This window comes from Dromiciops gliroides, chromosome 3 (assembly GCF_019393635.1).
Source record: "Dromiciops gliroides isolate mDroGli1 chromosome 3, mDroGli1.pri, whole genome shotgun sequence".
NCBI lineage: Eukaryota > Metazoa > Chordata > Mammalia > Microbiotheria > Microbiotheriidae > Dromiciops > Dromiciops gliroides.
The window spans coordinates 654,369,371-654,390,683 of NC_057863.1; the positions used below are offsets into that span (position 1 = coordinate 654,369,371).

Sequence of the window (21,313 nt, forward strand, 5' to 3'; positions counted from 1 at the left end):
AAGCCTGTCTTGGGTGTAAAGTAGAGGCTGGAGGGGGAGGGGGCCGATGAGAGGGTAGCTCGGAAAAGTGGACTTCTAGCAAGAGTAAGACTTTCCTTCCCAATTAGACCTCAAGCCCCTGGCCGCACTTTCTGTTTTGTGTTTCTTTTCCTAAAGGCATGTCACTGAATAGTGGTTTTAAGAGTTTTCAGCATCACAGGCTACCTTATGACTTTGAGTTCCTGCATCTTTAGTTATCCCCCTGTCCAATGGGGGGGGGGGGGTGATTTCTGCCTCTTACAGCACTTTTCAGAGGAGAAGATGACCAAAGACAAAAGAATTCAGGAACCGAAGAGAAGGAAGACATTCCTAGGTGGCCAGAAGATCTAGCCTTCATGAATTGCTCAGACAGCACAGTTCTTTGACGAAATTAATATATGTTCAGCAGGGCCACAGAGTTGTTTACCTTTGTCTTACAATGCGATGGGCAATTGTTTATTTTCTAAATTCGTACTTAGGAGTCTTTTGAGTTTTAAGTATTTTTTTTGTAATGGAAATAGCTGTCCCATGCTTGGTACCCATTTTTGTACGACTACCTTTCTAGAAGGAAATTTGTTCATTCATTTTGGGGGCATATCTTAAACGAGAGCCATAACAATTCTCGGTTTAGACATTTTCCTAGGAACTCCAGGATGAGGAACTTAATGAAATGCATGACTCCTTTCTTTTAGGAACCAAGTTCCTTGAGGAACGAATCAGGGTCCTGGGTTCTAGAGGCAGACTGCCCCCTGTTGGGTGTGGAAGTGATTTACGAGTACGTGTAAAATTAATAACCGTAGCATTCAGAAAGGGCCTTTTTAAGACCGACCTCCTAGGGGCAGATAGGTGGCGCAGTGGATAGAATACCGGCCCTGGACTCAGGAGAACCTGAGTTCAAATCCGAACTCAGACACTTATCACTTACTAGCTGTGTGACCCTGGGCAAGTCACTTAACCCCAACTGCCCTGAAAAAAAAAAAAAGACATCTCCCAAATCCAATCTCCCTGTGCCACATGCGGTCCGGAAAGGTGCCCTTCCCCAGGAACGAACTTTCCTTCCACTAGTAGTTCCAGAGCGGGTCCCTCAATCGCTTAGCCAGGTTACAGATCTGGGAATGCGCAGAAGGTGTTCTTGGACTCAGAACTACTTTTCCCAGAAGAGCTTGAGGAGATCGAGTCTTGGATCAGCTTTGAGCCTCGTCGCTTGCCATGTCAGCAAAACAAACCAGCCTGAGCTGGGCATCAGGACCGGAAACGCATTCAGGCGGGACTTCCGCCTCCTCGATGTGTGGTCACTTGTGCCAGTCAGGTATGTTCCCCTGCAACGCCCCTGGCATCCTGTCTCCGCCCTTGCCATGTCCAGAATAGGGAGAGACTGCCTCAGCCCTACACCCCTCGGGAGACTAGTCTGTCGGGGTGCGCAAGTGACCCCGAAAAGGACAGAGTTGTCTGGGTACTTCCGGTCTGCCTCACCGTCACCCCTCTCTTCCCCTTCCCCCGCCTCCCAACCAGATCCTCCATCAGTTTCTTGGGCTTGGTGCTGGCGCTGGGACTGGAAGGGAAATGAGTACTTCTCAGTGGCTTCTGGGAAATGTAGTACTGAAGACCTCAGAGGTTCATGCACATGCCTGGTGGTGAAGAGAGGCAGCATGTAGAGTAAGGACCTGGGTTCTAATCCCAGTTCTCCAGATTTTATTCTGTGTGACCTCATGTCTCGCCCTGTCTAGACCATTTTCCAACTCTCGAGACGATGGGTTGACACGTAACGGTCACTCCGTTCTAGGCAGTGAAATCTCAGCTTGGGTAGGAAAGGGAAATCGAGGCAGGAACAGGATGGGAAAGGGGGTAATGAGGGAAGGTGGCCACAGGGGCAAGAAGGGGCCTCCCCCATTCCAGGAACATCCCTGAGGATGTGCCAACCCCAAGCTGCTAGGTGACCCCTTCTCCATTCCTGGCGTGCTGGCTGTTCTTCTATAATGGTGTTCCCTTGAGAGCCCCCAGGCAGCACAGGTCACCCTGAGATAGAGGGGACAGAGGGACATTGGTAAGAAGCACGGTTTGGGACAACTTGGGTGCAAATCCGGACTGGTATGACCACCTATTATACCGTGTATTATCGGTGTATCCTCCTGGTTAACATTTACTCATCTATATAATGGGGAACGAGATGATCTCTCCCATGAACTCCTGTTCTCAAACTTTGATCCTAAGATCCCTTTTTCTTCTTCTTTTTTTTCCGGGGCAGTTGGGGTTAAGTGACTTGCCCAGGGTCACACAGCTAGTAGTCAAGTGTCTGAGGCCGGATTTAAACTCAGGTACTCCTGAACCCAGGGCCGGTGCTTTATCCACTGCGCCACCTAGCTGCCCCCTTCTTCTTTCGAAGAGGAAGGATTTTGGTCTCTCCACCCCTCCTCCCTTCAGGTGTGGAGCAGAGCATCCGGCCACCCTTGGATGCTGCTGCAAGAGCTTTGGTCCTTTCCCCTCCTCCTGGGAGCAGCAGGGCTAGAGGTTCTCTTATCTAGCCTTAGCCTTTCTGAGGAATAATCTGTAGATTATCTTATATCTATCTTATTTGTACATATTTGTGTGTGGTCTTTTCCCTTGGACTCTTGGAGAGCAAAGACTTTTAATTTTCTGGCATCCCCAGCAGTTAGCACAGTGCCTGTTTGATTTTCACATGGAGGTGTGGGGACTTCTCATTTTGTCCCTTATCAAGGAAATCCTTATCTCCATCCTATTTCCTCTCTTGTTCCCAGCTCTTTTTTCTGAGGATTCTGCACTTCTACAAGAGGCGCCTATTCAGGGGGAGAATGGGTCCTGTGATCCCAACAGCCAGGTGCCTGGTGAGTTGGATTTTCTTCTTTGCAGAAGTAATAGCTAGGTTGTTGTTCAAAGTATGGACCCGTTGCTTTCTCACATGCCCCACACCCAAGAAACAGCTTTTATGATGGCTGATGCATGCATCCCAATCCTTTGATGTTTCTTTCCTCTGATAACAACTAGGACATTTTCTCAGAAATTTAGTCCTTCTCTGTGCTCAGCACTGAGCTAGATTCTCTCACCAGCATTTCTTTCTTTTTAATTTCTTTCTTTCTTTTTTGGGGGGGGGCAGGGCAATGAGGGTTAAGTGACTTGCTAGTAATTGTCAAGTGTCTGAGGTTGAATTTGAACTCAGGTCCTCCTGAATCCACTGCGTCTCCTAGCTGCTCCTACTGTTCTTTCTCTCAAACAGAGCTCAGGCTCCTTGGGAGGAACTGGGAAGAAAGACCAACTGCTTAGTATGTGTTAATTGTGCATTTTCTGCCATTTTTAAAGTATCAGAATGAAAAGTACAGGTGATGAATACTTCTTAGAAGTTCAGAAAAGATTTTGATATGTAATAAAAATCATTTAAAATCAGGCACTTGACAGTTGTCAATAAACATGAACATTTCCATATATGTTGAATGGAAAAGAGAGACTTGCATATGAAATCATGAATCTATTATGCACAACTGTGTTTAGTTTTTGGTTTTTGTTTAAAGACTACATTGTCAAAAACAAAAAACAAAACAAAACAAAACAAGGGGGCAGCTAGGTGGCGCTGCAGTGGATAGAGCACCGGCCCTGGATTCAGGACTCCCTGAGTTCAAATCCAGCCTCAGACACTTGACACTTAACTAGCTGTGTGACCCTGGGCAAGTCACTTAACCCTCATTGCCCTGCAAAAAAAAAAAAAAACACAAAAAACAAGACTACATCATCTTTGATGTGGCAGTGCCATCACTGCCCTTGTGGAAAGAACTCTTGAAGTAAATACATTTTGAGTTGGTCCATAATCTAGACAAGATGTGGTTAGATCGTGGGGGCAGGTGAACATATCTTTGGTGGGAATCGACTCAGCCAATCTAGATGGGCTGTAATAGATCATGGTATGGGTTTAGTAGTTGAATTGGGAGGGGTGGGGGATGGGGTGCATATTATATTAAGTCATGAGCCAGTGTGGGACAGCTCAGGAAGGTCTGAGTTTGAATCTGGCCTCAGTCACTCATTGGCTGTGTTACCCTGGGCAAGTAATTTAACCCCTGTTTGCCTCAGTTTCCTCATCTGTAAAATGGGGATAATAATAACCCCAACCCGCCCAGGGTTGTTGTGAGGATCCAATGAAATGTTTCTTGTAAAGTACTTAGCACAGTGCCTGTGCTATAAATGTTAGCTGTTGTTATAGTTATTATTTCTTCTTGATAGGAGCAGATGGGAAGCAAAAGTGCCTTATCCAGGCAAAATGTTAGTGGTAGTAACAATGTTGAGACATGGGTAGATGTGGCACTTCCATACAAAGGAGGTAAATGTATTGGTCTGGGTAGGACTGTGGGTGAAACTGCGTGTCAGGGGGTAAGAAAAGGAATGAAAGCAGGAGATATGACTCCAAACTGCATCTTCTCACAGGAAGCAGTGAGGGTGGGAATGGGGTTAGATATTCAAGGGTGTACTTGAGGTTTAGATGGGCAGCGTGCCTCAGGGGAGAGCTCCGGACTTGGATTGAGGGGCCCTCAGCTCAGATTCTGCTCCTGCCACCCGCCTCCTGCTCTGTGACTTGGGCAAGTTACCTAATTTCTCTGGGCCTCATTGTGATAACTTCTAGAATGTCCTCCAACTCTAGTTTTGTGATCCTTTGAACTGGCAATTTAATAATAGTACATGGTGTTTGTATTTTGTTTTACTGTTAAATGAAAATAGAAGGTGGGTGTTAATCACGTGGTCAATAAACATTTTTGAAGCACCTACTATGTGCCAGGCACTGTGCCAGACTCTGGGGATACAACACAGTAGGGAAACATTACTTGCCCTCTAGAAGGTTATAGTCTAGCCAGGGAAGGTAACATGTTCATGTTGCTTTCCATACAAAACAGACAAAGGTGATTTTAGAAGAGGGCACAGTCCCCTGGGAGGCGGGCTCAGAACAGACTTCAAGTAGTAGGTGCCATTTGAACTGACTCTTGAATGAAACTGAGCCTTCCCGGGGATTGGGTGAGAAGAGAGGCCATTCAAGCACCATGGGACAGCCAGTGCTGAATCACAGAGGTGGGAAGAGGAGGGTCACAAATGAGGAACAGTGAGACGGTCAGGTTAACTGAATCCTACGGTGTATGAACAAGGCCAGAAAGGGAGGTTCAGGCCAGATTCGTAAGGGACTTAAATGCCAGTTTGGCTGCTTGAAATTAGAACTTCAAAAGCAGAGGAATGGGGGCAGCTAGGTGGCGCAGTGGATAGAGCACAGCCCTGGAGTCAGGAGGACCTGAGTTCAAATCCGACCTCAGACACTTGACAATTACTAGCTGTGTGACCCTGGGCAAGTCACTTAACCCTCATTGCCCCACAAATAAAACAAAACAACAACAAAAGCAGAGGAATGACCTAGTTAGACCTGTGCTTCGTGTCACTTTGGCAGTTATGTGGAGGAGGGGTTGGGTTAGGAGAGACAGTATGATAAGACCAGCAGTCTCTGTAAGAGGCAGTGATGGCCTAAGCTTGGGTGATGGCTCTGTGAATAAAGAGAGGAGGCGGGATATAAGGTAATAACAGGAGAGTTTGGCATTGGACTAATATGGGGGCAGGGCAGGAAATTGAAGATGAATCCAAGGTTGTGAACCTAGGTGATTCCCCTGTAAGAATGGAAAGAGAAAGGAGAGTCATAAAAAAAAAGTTAACAGCTTGATAAGCCAAATGGCAAAGGAGGTACAAAAGCTCTCTGAAGAAAATAATTGCCTAAGAATTAGGATTGAACAAATGGAAGCTAGTGACTTTATGAGAAACCAAGACACAGTAAAGCAAATCCAAATGAATTAAAAAATAGAGGGTGGGGCGGCTAGGTGGCACAGTGGATAGAGCACCGGCCCTGGAGTCAGGAGTACCTGGGTTCAAATCCGGCCTTAGACACTTAACACTTACTAGCTGTGTGACCCTGGGCAAGTCACTTAACCCCAACTGCCTCACTAAAAAAAAAAAAATAGAGGGTAATATGAAATATATCCTTGGAAAAACAGCTGACATGGAAAATAGATCCAGGAGAGATCATTTGAAAATCATTGGACTACCTGAAAACCATGATCAGAATAAGAGTTTAGACATTATCTTCCAAGAGATTGTCAGGGAAAATTGCCCTGATATTCTAGAAGCAGAAGGTAAAATAGAAATTGAAAGAATCCACCAATAAGCTCCTGAAAGAGATCCCAAAAGGAAAACTTCCAGGAATATTATAGGCAAATTCCAGAACTCCTAAGTCAAGGAGAAAATATTGTAAGCAGCCAGAAAGAAACAATTCAAGTATGGTGGAGCCACAGTCAGGATAACACAAGATCTAGGAGCTTCTACATTAAAGGATTGGAGGGCTTGGAATATGATATTCCAAAGGCCAAAGGAACTGGGACTACAACCAAAAATCATGTACCCAGCAAAACTGTGTATAATCTTTCAGGGGAAAAAATGGAATTTTAATGAAAAAGAGGACTTTCAGGCATTTGTGATGAAAAGACCTGAACTGAATAGAATATTTGACTTTGAAATAAAAGACCCTAGAGAAGCATAAAAAGGTAAACCAGGAAAAAAAAAATCATGAGGGACATTAAAAGGTTAAACTGTTTACCTTCCTACATGGGAAGACTTCTAACTCATAAGAACTTTCTCAGTATTTGGGCAGTTCAAACGAATATACTTAGAGGGCATAGGTGTGAATTCAATATGAAGGGATGATATCTGTAAAGAATTTATTTTTTGTTTATCCTTGTTTTTTGTGGGGCAGGCAGGGTGGGGTGCTTATGTCTGGGGCTGGATTTGGGCTTGGGGCCTCCTGGGTCCAGGACTGGTGCTTTGTCCACTGTGTCACCCAGCTGACCCATGATGACATCTTTAAAATAACGTTAAGGGGTAAGAAGACTGCACTGGAAGAAAGGAAAAAGGAGAGGTGGAAGGGGATAAAGTAGCTCACATAAAAGAAACAAGAAAAAAGCTTATGGAGTGGAGGGGAAGATGGGGAACGTGTGGGGGAGCGAGTCAGCCTTACTTTCATCAGAATTGGGCTCAAAGAGGGAATAACATACTCAATTGGGTATAGTAATATATTTTACCCTGAGGGAAAGTGATAGGGGAAGGGGAAAAGGGGGAGAGAGGCGAAGGAAGGAAGGCAGATTGGGGGAGGGGGCAGTAAAAAGCAAAACAATTTCAAGGAGGGATAGGGTGAAAGAAGATAGAAAACAGAGTAGATATCAAGGGGAGGGAATAGGATGGAGGGTAACACAGGTAGCAATACTAACTGTGAAAGAAATGATGAACAAGATGCTGTCAGAAGGACGTACGAAAAATGCAAACCATCAACAGAGGAAGAACTGATGGTATTTTAATATAGATTAAAGTATAATTTTATTTGTTAGTTCCTCTTTATAAAGTTATTTTGTCTATTTTCTTTCACAGCTTGACTAATGTGAAGATGTTTTGCATAACTGCACATGTATGACTTATATTGAATTGCTTGATTACATAGGGAGGGTTGAGGAGGGAGGGAGGGAAGAAAATTTAGAACACAACATTTTAAAAAATCAATGTGAAAAAACCTTTTTTTCCTTTTCTTACATGTAACTTGGGAAAATTCTAAATAAAAAGTTAAAATAAGAATTTCCCTTCTAAAAAAAAATAAGAGTAGTCAAGAAAACACATGCACACATTGGTTGTTTTGAAAAACATATTTCTCATTCTGCACCTTTAGTCCATCACTTCTCTCTTAGGAGGTGGATAGCATAATATATTATGGATCCTCCAGAGTCATGATTAGTTATTGGAAATTCTAGAAGTCTTTCAAAGTTTATCTTTACAGTGTTTCATCAAGGAAACACCCCGTGTTTCCTTGACAAAGACAAAGGGGGGAATGTAAAGAATTAATCATGATTTAGAAGCCCCAGTATGCGCCCTAGCCGGCTGTGCACTGGCACAGTGCTCCCCCCACCTTGTGCCGATACCTACGTGGGCCTGGCCAAATTATAATGATGGGAAGCAAGTGAGGGCAATCAGGTGACCTTCTGCATGCGGAAGCTGGGAGTCTGGCCATTCTACAACTGTCTGTTAATTCTGTCAATCAGGGCTGCTGGAGCACCGTGCCAGCACAGAGGCGCAGCACCTGAGCCCCGGCCTGGGTGCTCGTTGGGGCTTCTAAATCACGATTAATTCTTTTTTTTTTTTTTTTTTTTTTTGCTGGGCAATGGGGGTTAAGTGACTTGCCCAGGGTCACACAGCTAGTAAGTCAAGTGTCTGAGGCCGGATTTGAACTCAGGTACTCCTGAATCCAAGGCCAGTTCTTTATCCACTGCGCCACCTAGCCGCCCACGTTAATTCTTTATGAACAGGTATTGTTGTTATTGTAGACATTGTTCTCTTGTTCTGCACAATTTCATTCTGTATCAGCTCATACAAGTCTTCTCAAATTTCTCTGAAAGCAACCCTTCTGTGATTCTTAGGGGCACCTTAATGATACATAACATTTATACACCATAATTTGTTCTGCTTTCTCCTGGAAAAATAGACCTACTTAAAGCAGATAAACAGGGAAACTATATTATGCTAAAGGCAACATAACCATGAAATACATCAATAGTTTTGATTATATGCACTAATAATAGAGCATTTATTTAAACACAACACAAAGGAAAAATAATCAAATTACAGGGAAACATACAACAAAACCAGCCATTTTGAATGAACATGTGGTAGCCCCAGTGGGAGGCTTAAGGCCTTCCTGAATGTGAATATGTTTGTAAGTTTGAGACGTAAGTATTTTTGTTTTTTCGAAGGTATTTTTAAAATATTTGTTTTGGAATTCTCCTGAACACTATAAGAATCACTTTTCCTTTAATTGGACAACTTCTTGCCTTCCCCAAGGAGTTTTGAGTAAGCGATCATACCTGGTTGAGCAGCATTATTTTGGATGTTTCAGGATTCAGTAGCATTCAAGGATGTGGTGGTGGACTTCACCTCTGAAGAGTGGCAGCAACTGGGCCCTGCTCAGAGAGACTTTATACAAAGAAGTGATGCTGGAGAATTATAGGAATCTTCTCTCCCTGGGTAAGGACAACTTTTCTCTGTGCTTTAGAGTTTTCCCATAGAGATGAGGGAGTGGGGAGGGACTGGAATTCCCAATTCCTGGAGCCTGAGGGAAATTTCTGTAATACTTGGCTGACTCATTGGTGTGCAGCAATATTCAGTAATGTATATAATATTGGAGATCTCTAGGGCCTTGAGATCAGGTGACTGGGTATGTCTGCTCCTGTTTCCAGGTAAAAGGGCTTTGTTTTTTACACCTGGAAATCCCAGCTTTATCCCTGTGGTAGCAGCTTCCTCATTCACAGTTTCAGTAGGTCCAAGATTTTTTCCTAAAGCACCAGAGCAGATTCTTGAGGATATAAAATGTTCTCATTCCTTTATTATTTTTCAAACAAGTTTTTATTGATATAATTTTTTTCATCATTATAGTTTCACCCATTATCCTTCCCTCTACCTCTCCTAGAGAGCCATCCCAAATAACAAAAAATACTTAAAGACAGAAAAAGAAGAGGAAAAAAAAATCAACGTAACTGATCATCAAAAAAATCTAAAAAGTTGTACAATGTATAACACTTGGGGGCAGCTAGGTGGCGCAGTGTATTAAGCACCAGCCCTGGATTCAGGAGGACCTGAGTTTAAATTTGGCCTCAGACACATTTGACACTAGCTGTGTGACCCTGGGCAAGTCACTTAACCCTCATTGCTCTGCAAAACAAAACAGACAGACAAAAAAATGTATAACACTTTGCAGGCTCCCCACCTCTGCAAAGGGGTGAGATGGTAGTGCCTTCTGCTTATTCTATGTAATTTTGCAACAATTTTGGTTGTTTTGTTATTTTTTAATTGTTCTGTTAACATTGTGTATATTGCTTTCTTGGCTTTGCTTACTTCACTCTACATCAGTTTGTGTTGCCTAAAATTATTGCTACTACTGCACTTTATAAATTAATTACTATTATACCAGTTTGGGTAGTAAGCTTTTATTATTAATTAATTAACATATATCAGTAAAATATCGACCCTGTGTTTCCCTAACTTCTCAGGGTTTTCAGGCCTTCTGACCTGAGAGGAAGAGCATGCTTGAAGAGAAAGAGGGGCAAGAGAGGACAAAGAGAGTAGGGTTTTATCCTCTTTAGATAGAGCCGATCTTTATATGTTGATCTAAGCTAATTGGTTAGTATCATTCAGTTCCACTGATTTATATGACTTGAGGGTGGTTTAAATTAAAATAAACTTCACAAATAACATCAGAGAATACTATGCAAAAAAAAATAGCTGAAGGGCAAAGTCCAGTATCTAGGTGTGGTTCTTCTTTGAGCTAGACAGCTCATTTCTTTTGTTCCCTGCACTCATCCTCTGGCAAGAACTGAACTTTCTGGAGTGGGGGAGAGAAAGAACTGAAACTGAACTCTGGGGCCCCCCTAGAAATCCATTATTAAGGGGCAGCTAGGTGGCTCAGTGGATAAAGCACAGGCCCCTGAATTCAGGAGGACCTGAGTTCAAATGCGGTCTCAGACACTTGACACTTACTAGCTATGGACCCTGGGCAAGTAACTTGACCCTCATTGCCCCACAAATAAAAGAAAAAAGAAATCAATTATTAATAATTATTTCTCACAAGTTCATGTTGATCTTTCCATGTATCATATTCATCACATTATTCATTTCTTATAGCATAGTAAAATCCCATATATCCACATGCCATAATTTATTTAGCCATTCCCAATCAATGGGCATTGTTAGAAATGCAGCTAACAGCTTGAAATTAGTGTTGTGCAGCTCAAGTGTTGTTAGCAACTCAAATAATCCAAGCAGGCAGCAGTATGGTTGAAGGCTTCTCTATTTCATCTTCTCCAAGATGGGCACTCTTCTGAATGTGCTAGACTGAACTGACGTCCCACACCACTATTTATACCCACCAAGGGGTCCCTCCTGACCAATCATATTATAGTATTTTACAATTCCTTATTTACATACTAGCCCCCCTATTTGCATACAGTATAACATTAACAACCAATCAGATTGTACCAAGTGGACCAATCACAGTGCTAGAAACCATTCAGGTGGTACCAGTCAGCCAATCAGATTGTACAAACTACAATACCAGACCTAACCTATTCTGGGCAAGAGCGTCCCCTCCTTAAAACAATGCTATGTTAACATACATAACTTTGGGGGGGGGGGCAGGGCAACGAGGGTTAAATGACTTGCCCAGGGTCACACAGCTAGTAAGTGTCAAGTGTCTGAGACTGGATTTGAACTCAGGTCCTTCTGAATCCAGGGCCTTTATCTACTTTATCAAGTACTTTATCTACTGCGCCACCTAGCTGCCCTGATAATTTTTCAAGACAAAACTTAAGTTGGAGTTTGATCTGCAGGGTCATGTGGGAATCATCTGAGTGCCTCAAAGTGAATTCTCAGCTTAGCTGGTTTCTAGAAAGTGTAGGCCCTGTTCCAAGCCCTGCTAGAGGTCAAGTCCCAGAGGCCCTGGCTTCTCAGGGCTTTGTATGCTGGGCAGCCCCCTACTGGGAAGTCTGAGTAACAAGGTCATGGAGTTTGAAACTAAACCCACTCTCTGTCCCCAGGACTCTGAGAAGAGTCCAAATATGGTCTTTTTCTCTCAGCATCTACTTTATTTCCAATTCTTAGTTATGATAAAAAGTGGTGCTGTAAAAATTTTGGGGTCTGTAAGGACTTTCTTTTATTATTGATCTTGATCTCCTTGGGGTATAAGCCCCAAGGGATTGGAATATCTGCGTCAAAGAGTATGGACTTAAAAAAATATATACATATATATATATATTTTTTAATTTATTTTTTTCAAATAGTCATGGGGGGAAAGATGAGGGCCCTTAGGTATTCCTCTGTAAAGAATTACACTCTTGGGGCAGCTAGGTGGCACAGTGGATAGAGCACCAGCCTTGGATTCAGGAGGACATGAGTTGAAATCTGGCCTCAGACACTTGACACTTACTAGCTGTGTGATCCTGGGCAAGTCCTTATCCCAATTGCCTCAAAAACAAAAAAAAGAAAAGAAAAGAAAGAATTACACTCTTGCACACAATCGAATTAGAATTAAAATGGTCCTCCCTTTGGGAGGGAGGGCTCTGAAAACATTCTCCTCCCAGAACAGAAAAGAAGGCAAAAGCTTTTATGGAAGATAGATGGGGTGTCACCTGAAAGTGGAAAGTTCCTTTTGGAGTGGGGTAGGGAAAGCTTGGATGTTTGTCATATTCCTGAGAGTCCAGGGGGATTTTTTTTTTTAATGAGGTCCTGACCTTTGGGGTTCTCTCTGTCCTCCTAGCTCCAGTCAGGTAGTGGCTATACTTAATTGACTTTCCTGCTATAGAATTTTATCTCCCCTTCTTAGGTGTGTCAGTCCTGATTATCTGCTTGCCAAAGTAAACTTTAATAGTCCCTTGATTTCTCAGTGGACTATTAAATTGTCTGTCTTGTTATCTGGTCATCTTTGTTTTGTTTCCGTTAATATGGATCACCTGGATCTGATGGAGATACCTTATTATCCAAAAGTATTTTTTTTTTGTTTGTTTTGGTGAGGGCAATTGGGGTTAAGTGACTTGCCCAGGGTCACACAGCTAGTAAGTGTGTAAAGTGTCTGAGGCCGGATTTGAACTCAGGTCCTCCTGAATCCAGGTGCCAGTGCTCTATCCACTGCGCCACCTAGCTGCCCCAAAAGTATTTTTTATGGGACCCTGATCAATCGGAGCAAAAATGCCATTTGCTCAAAGACTTCAAAGTGAACCAGACAGTCCCTATTGACTTCCCCAAGAGAATAAACAAACTCAAATGCCCCTTTGAAATTCCCATTCACTATCTTCTTTCCCCAGGAAGGAAAAGAAAAAAGAGACCTCTTTGTCTTTGATAAACACCCTTCCTGTTTCTACCTACCTATCCATAGCATCTGCTTTAAGTTGAGATGTTAAACCTGATTTGTATTGTTTGACTGATTTACATTTGTAATAGGTTGATATGTATTCTGTAACCCATGGGAAAAGAAAAACTTTATACACCCTCAGAAAAGAGGGAATCCTCTAGCTTCTCTCTTTGAAAGGGAAGACTCAGGGGCAGCTAGGTGGCGCAGTGGATAGAGCACTGGCCCTGGAGTCCAGTACCTGAGTTCAAATCCAGCCTCAGACAATGATACTTACTAGCTGTGTGACCCTGGTGCAAGTCACTTAACCCCAATTGCCTCACCAAAAAAATAAAAAAATAAAACAAAACATTTGAGTTCCAAATTCTCTCTTTCCCTTTCTTCCTCCCCTGTCCCTTTCCTGATAAGGCAAGCAATTTGCTATAGATTAATACATATGCTGTCATGTAAAATATTATTTCCATATTAGTCATGTTTTGAAAGAAAAGACATACCCCTCCCCCTCCAAAAAAAACTAAGAAAAACAAAGTAAAATAAAATAGTTTGCTCAATATGCTTCAATCTGCATTTAGACTCCACTGTTCTTTGGAGGTGGATCTCCATTTTTCATTATGAGTCGTTTGGGATTGTCTTGGATCATTGTATTGCTGAGAAGGAGCTAAGCCATTCACAGTTGATCATTGTACAGTATTGCAGTTATCATGTTCTCCTGGTTCTGCTCACTTCACAAAATATGGAATACTGCACTATTTTGCCTGTTAATCTTGTGCAGGGGCCATCCTAATCTTCTCTGTATCATTTCAATTTTAGTACATGTGCTGCTGAAATGAGCATGTTCTCATTTCTTTATTCAAGGATTAAGTCATATAAACCATTTTACTTTTTGATTCCAAATTTACAATTATCAACACATTTCCCAAATTTGCATGAAATATAATCAATAGAGGTCTTTTTCTAAAGCTCACTGGGCCTTCCTAATCCATTTTTTCCCCTGGTGTGGAAACAAAAACAAACAATGTTTAAATAAATATTACATTCATACAGAGCATTAAGGTTTGGAAAACATGTGTATGTTACCTAGTTTGATCCTTGAAAGTGCCTGGTGCTGAGAATCAGAGTGTTACCCCCTGTTGAGAAAGATATTACAGGGAAGCTCCGCCATGAAAAGAAAGCATGTGACTTAGCATCAGAAGTGACCTTTCTGGGGTTTCAGAGGTCCAGATTGGTAGTCAAGGAAGTCGTGTCTTGCCGCTGTGGGTCATGTCAATCAGAGCTACCAGCCAATTAGCTTGGAGCTGTGTGTGTGGACAACCCTATTTTCTGTTTCACAGGAGGCTTCTGGGAGAAGCGAGGCGGGGAAGTGCAGGTCTTTTGATTTCTGGACTTCAGCTTGGTGGCAGGGGGCAAACAGAATAGGGAGAATAAAGAGATCTCATTCTTTATCCACATGTTTCTTTTTACTAACCCCTAATATACTTTAATAAATATTTAATGCCCAAAGATTGGTGGTATATGTTTCTAATTTAAGGCTACCACTCATTAGATTTTAGACATCACAGCTAGAATTTCAGACCTTACACTGGCACATCGTAGGAGCTTTAGAAATGTTTATTGATTGATTGTATTGACAAATTACACAAATCCTGTGGGTAAGTACTGTTTTTATCCTCACATTGTAGATGAACAAACAGGTTTTGAGAGGGGCACTGACCAAGCTTATCATCAGGTAGGATTTGAACCTAGGTCTTTGCTGCCTTCTAGGTCAGCATTCTTCCTCGCTTTGACACTATGGCTTGAATTCTGACGTAACCTTCCCATGTATTTTCCACACAAGCAGGATTCTGGTTTCCAAACCAGATATGATCTTCCAATTGGAGAGAGGAGAAGCCCCACAGGGTGCTGCAGGATAAAGACTCTGCATTCGCCTGTCTAGGTGAGTAGGTGAACACCAGGCCTATGGAAGGGCCCAGGTGAGCTGTTCATTTGGAGGAAGGGCAAGGTGGCAGTTCCTTTGAAGTGTTGCATCAGAGAGTTCTCCTCAAAGACTCCCAGGCTCCTCTTGCCCTGAATTTCTCCCCTGTGAGCTTCCTTATCCACACACATTCATCTTTACTTCAAGGAGCTAGGAATCACAGAAACATTACATGAGGAAAGGGCCTGAGATTAGTTAAAGTCCAACCTACAGTTTAGAGTAAATAAACGAGGTCTAAAGAGAAATGACCCACCCAAGATCCCAAAGTGGCTTTGACACCACTGCTGTGTTCCCTTCTGTGCTTACATTCAGCCTCAGAGACTGTTGTTTCTACTTACAGACAATAAGCCTGCCCTCTGTCCAAGAGAACCCCTTCTTTCCTGCTTCTGCCTGGAATTTTCCTTCTGCTCCTAAATCCTTATTCCCTCTTTCTCACTTCATGTTTTCTCTTCCTTCTGCTTTCAAATATATGTGTGTGTATGTATGTTTATGTGTATATGTATGTATGTCTAGTATTCACATATTTAAATCTAGCTTTCTAGATCTATATTTCCATATATATCCATATCTCCCTATATATATATATATATATATATATATATATATAGGGAGATATGGATATATATATATATATATATGGATCTACATATAGAGATTTATGGGAATCCTAAAATCTTTGGCTTGGTTCACTTTTCAGTTTCTCACCTTACTATCATTGATAAGTTTCTCAAACACATCATTCATATTCATCCCTATTTCTTTCTTTCTTTCTTTTTTTTTTGGTGAGGCAATTGGGGTTAAGTGACTTTCCCAGGGTCACACAGCTAGTAAGTGTCAAGTGTCTGAGGCTGGATTTGAACTCAGGTCCTCCTGAATCCAGGGCCTGTGCTCTATCCACAGTGCACTTAGCTGCCCCATATTCATCCTGATTTCAACTTAAAGTCCTGCAGTTTGGAGTTTTGTGGGGTGAATCTTTGGGAAATATTTTTAAAGATCACCTTTGATTTGTGTGACATTAATAATAAGAGCTATATGTTTGAAGGCCTGGCAATTTAGAAGATATTCAAAGAAAAACATACCACAGATCTGGAAAGCATCCCTTTTTATTCTCCTTTAACTTAATTTGTGCTAAAAACAACAAGAACAACAAAAAAAACAAAAACCCCACAAAAACCCTTAATTTGTGCTGCTAAGATTACTTTTTACCTTGGAGCTTATTGTGGTCTAGGGCCTAGCTTCTTTTTCTTTTTTGTTTTTGATGGGGCAATGAGGGTTAAGTGACTTGCCCAGGGTCACACAGCTAGTAAGTGGTCAAGTGTCTGAGGCTGGATTTGAACTCAGTTCCTCCTGAATCCAAAGTCAATGCTTTATCCACTGCACACCTAGCTGCCCCTAGGGCCTAGCTTCTTAAACTGTGAGTTGCAACTCCATATGGGGTTGGGTAATTGAATGTGGGGGCTCATGAAAAATTTGGCAGCAGTAAAAGATTATGTATACCTACTTTATATACCTACATACCTGGAGTCATGTAAAAATTTCTCAGGCAAAAAGGGGTCATGAGTGAAAAAAGTTTAAGAAGCCTGGTCTAGTCGTGTCAAATTTTGATCTAAATCCGACTGCTGTACTGAAACAATATTTTAGAACATCTGCTACAATAAGCTACAAATAAGATGATCTTTAATAGGGGTAAGTATAACGTTTTACCATTTGATTAAACAAAATCAGCTTGATAAGGACAAGTTATAGGATGGGTGAGAAGCAGTTCACCTGGAAGTATGATGTGGGAATTGTAATAGGCTGTATATCCAGTAGGAGAAAACAGTGTGAAGTGTTAGCCAAGAAGGCCAGGCACCCTTGGGCTCTATTTAAAAAAGATGTTACTGTCTAGGAACACAAGGAGGTATAATCTCACTGAACCACACCCTTAGCAGACCACATCTGAAATATCGTATTCAGTTCTGACCTTTTAGGAAGAAGCAAACAATATGCTTCAATCTGCATTTAGACAGCAGCATCATCATGATTATTGGCTTTTGTTGTCTTTACTAAAACATGGGATTGAGGTAGAACATCAGAATTATCTTGATTTGTTTCCTTTATTAATGTTTTGGAGCAAGACTAATTGTTATTGATCTCATGATGAATTTTCCTGATCAGCATTTTCTTTTCTGACTACTTACATGTCATCTGTTTGTTAATATTATAGAACTTTGGGGCAGCTAGGTGGCTCAGTAGAAGTAAGCAAACTTCCTATAAGAACTGTGGGTAGAGGAAGAGGTTATGACCAAACAATTGATAGAAAGGTTCATGGGACATAAAAAGATTTTGATTAAATGAAACAATTTTTGCACAAACAAAACCAGTGCAGCTATATTTAGAAGAAAAGAAGAAAACTGGGGAATATCTTTGGAGCAAGTTTCTCTGATAAAGGTCTCATTTCTCAGATATATATGTACTACTGCCCCAAATTTATAAAAATAAGAATTGATTAAAGGATCAAGGGATATGAATTGGCAGTTTTCAGAGGGAGAAATCAAACCTATACATAATCATATGGAAAAATGCTCTAAATAACTAATAATTAGAGAAATTCAAATTAAAACAACTCCGAGGTACCAACTCATATCCAACAGATTGGCTAGGTGGACAGAGAAGGATAACAAATGCTAGAAAGGATGTGGAAAAACAGGGGACACTAATATACTGTGGGTATAGCTATAAACTAGTCCAACCACTAGTAGGTCTATACCCCAAAGAGATTAAAGAAAAAGAATAGGTACCATGTATACACAAATATTTATAACACCTCTTTTTGTGGTGGCAAAGAATTAGAAACTAAGGAGGGGGGTACCCATCAATTGGGGAATGGTTGTACGGGTTATGGTATAAGAATGGAATGGAATGGGGGGCAGCTAGGTGGCGCAGTGGATAAAACAATGGCCCTGGGTTCAGGAAGACCTGAGTTCAAATCCAGCCTCAGACACTTGACACTTACTAGCTGTGTGGCCCTGACACTTAATCCTCACCTGCCCTGCAAAAAAAAAAAAAAAAAAGACATGTAATGGAATACTATTGTGCTACCACAAGAAAAGATGAAGGAGATGGTTCAGAAAAACCTGGGAAGATGTGAACTCATACAAAGTGAATTGACTTGAATGAGGAAAACAATCTATACCATAACAACGATATTGTCAAGATAATTAACTATAAAAGACTTAGGAACTGATTACACACAATGCGTGAAACAGTTCTAAAAGCCTCATGATGAAAAATGCTATCTCCAGACTAAAAGAGCTGATGGACTCACTGCAGATGGAAGATGTTTTTTCTTTTTTCCCCCTCAAAACATGGATACATGTGAAATTTTGTTTTTACTTTACTTCATATTCTTGGTTTGTATTTCTTGCCCTTCTCACTTGGGAAAGAGGAAGAGAGAATCTGGACTGAAAATAAAAGAAAAATGGAATGAAAAGCAAACACAAAATGCTATTGTATGCCTCGAGAGGTAATGAAGTGCCCCCTTCAGGCAAAAGGGTGGCGACAACTTAGCAGAACTGTTGTAGAGGCATCCTTTTCCAGAGATGGAGGAGACTATCTGGCTTCTAGGATCCCTTTTAACTCTGAAATTTTATGATGCATGGTGAGAGATTCAATAATTTATCTTCTCATATCTTCTTTGGGTCGCTAGGTTATTAGAATTTATTTCAATTGTGACAGCAGCAGCATCATGATTATTGGCTTTTGTTGTCTTTGCTAAAACATGGGATGAGGTAGAACATCAGAATTATCTTGATTTGTTTCCTTTATTAATGTTTTGGAGCAAGACTAATTGTTATTGATCTCATGATGAATTTTCCTGATCAGCATTTTCTTTTCTGACTTTCTTACATGTCATCTGTTTGTTAATATTATAGAACTTTTGGGCAGCTAGGTGGCTCAGTAGATAAAGCACCAGCCCTGAATTCAGGAGGACCTGAGTTCAATTCTGACCTCGTACACTTGACACTTACTAGCTGTGTGACCCTGGGCAAGTCACTTAACCCTCATTGCCTAGCCCAATATATATATAGTAGAACTTTTCTAAAGATTTGCACCATGTTTACCAGTCTCTAGTTTCCAGAACCAAACTTTTCCCCTTTTTTGAAAATTTTGGTATTTTTCTAAAAATTATTACTATTTATCTACCATCTATAGTTATTTTGTAATCTACTTAGTACTTGATACTTAAAACCCTTTAAGGTAGCAAGATGCTCTGTTATTATTTCATTATATATCTCAAGCATCAATTATACTTAATTATATTTGTTTTATCCAGAATGTCACTTATTTCCTTGCAAGTAGAAACAGAATCTAGAATTTATTCTATGATACTTTACTTTCTTCCAGCACAGAGAATAGTAGAGATTGACCCTTTTTTCTTTCTTTCAGAGTTCCTTAGTCAAGAGACCATGTATGAAAGCAATGGAGTCAGCTCCACAACGGGGCATTTCTCAGGAGAGAAATCATCCAAAAGAAACTTAAGACAGATGGGTCCCTGGGATAACAATTGAGAGAAGCCTGGGAGTGTGATATTAGATTAGAGCAACAGAAAACTAACCAGAAAAGACAATCTAAGCAACAGACAACTGTACACACAAAAACTTGTGCTAAGTTTAATTCCAATGAATCTCATATATTTGAAGTTTCAATTTGGGGTCAATCTTGTTCCAAAACAAGAAATTCGTAAAGTAAAAAGGTTTCAGAAATGTGGCACATATGGAAAAAATTTCAAAAAGTGTAAGGATTCAAGTAAATATGATAGACTCTTTTCTAGGAAGAAGCTATGCAGGAAGTCATTGAGTTATCCTTCAGACTTTCTTCAGCCTTATAGAACGTGTACTAAAGAAAAACCATATGAATGTGGGAAAGTCTCCAGAAATAGTAAATCTCATAAAAATTATCAGAGAAATTCATATTGGACAGAAAACCTATAAATGTTATGAATGTGGGAAATCTTTTAGCGCAGGAACTACATTACTATACACCAAAGAATTAAATTACTGGAGAGAAACCCTTTAATGCAAGGAATTGTGTGAATCCTTTACCTGGTATAGAACAGCTTACCGAACATAAGAGAGTTCATTACTGGAGCAAAGAAGCCCTTTGAATGTAATCAATGTGGTAAATCCTTCAATCTAAGTTCTGACCTTACTCGACATGAGAAAATTCATACTGGATAGAAACCCTTTGAATGTTATACAGTGGGGAATCTTTTACCTGGCCATCACAACTTACTGAACGTAAGAGAATTCATACTGGAGCAAAGAAACCCTTTGAATGTAACTCAGTGTGGTTAAAGCTTTCAATCGAAGTGCACACCTTATTGTACACCAGAGAACTCATACTGGAGAAAAACCCTTTGACTGTTATGCTGTGGGAGAAGTCTTTCAGTCGTAGTGAGAACTTTACTCGACATGAGAGAATTCATACTGGAGAGAAACCCTTTGAGTGCAAACAATGTGGGAAAAACTTTAGCTGCCGAAGCTATGTTAAAATACACCAAGAATTCACACATGGAGAGAAGCCTTTTTAATGTAATGAAGTGGGCGATCCTTTAATCTGGCATACTTAATTTACTGACCATGATAGAAATTCCTATGAAGGTTACCCATTTGATTGTAGTAAATGTGGGAAATCTTTTAGCTATAGAACACAGCTTACTGTAAATAAAGATTTGTACCAAATATAAGCCTTTGAATGTAATCAACGTGGGTAGGTTCTTCAGCTACTGTTCTTGCCTTGCTTAACTTGAGGTAGCCAAAAAACCAAAAATTCTTGGCATTGTAATAATTCAGTGTAATAAGATCACAGATTTATGCTAGAAGTGACCTTAGAGTAGGTCAATGGACTCTTGGAACTCTGGTGAAGCCTATGAATCCCTTCTCAGAATAATGTATTTAAATGTATGAAATGAAAAACATAAGATTACAAGGGAAACTATATTGAAATACAGTTATCAAAATAATTTTTTTTCAGAAGTTCATGGACCCGGGGCAGCTAGGTGGTGCAGTGGATAAAGCACTGGCCTCTGGTTTCAGGAGGACCTGAGTTCAAATCCGACCTCAGACACTTGACACTTAATAGCTGTGTGGCCCTGGGCAAGTGCACTTAGTCCTCATTGCCCCACAAAAAAAAAAAAAAAAAATGTTCATGGACCCAGGTTTAGAGCCTCTGCTTTACAGGCCAATCTAGTCCAGCCCCCTTATTTTACAGATGAAGAAATTGAAGCCCACAGAACTAAAGTGAGCTGTATGAGGTTACACATGTAGTAAGGAACAGAGATAGAATTTGAACACAGTTTCCCTTTGACTCCCAGTCCAATG

The 21,313-nt window shown here is 41.0% G+C and overlaps 1 long non-coding RNA gene and 1 other non-coding gene across 3 annotated transcripts; one reads left to right on the plus strand and one right to left on the minus strand.

Annotated features, from left to right (window-relative positions):
• The first annotated feature begins 1,288 nt into the window (after window positions 1-1,288).
• On the plus strand, window positions 1,289-20,709 carry LOC122751118. 2 transcript variants are annotated; one of them, XR_006355771.1, is made up of 5 exons: window positions 1,289-1,327; window positions 2,775-2,861; window positions 8,981-9,108; window positions 14,814-14,912; window positions 19,380-20,709. It is a non-coding gene; the product is annotated as an uncharacterized LOC122751118 (long non-coding RNA). The 2 variants fall into 2 exon arrangements; XR_006355770.1 differs by having other exon boundaries at window positions 14,817-14,912.
• LOC122752230 lies at window positions 13,707-13,813 on the minus strand. Its single transcript, XR_006356016.1, has one exon. It is a non-coding gene; the product is annotated as a U6 spliceosomal RNA (small nuclear RNA).
• Window positions 20,710-21,313: the final 604 nt, after the last annotated feature.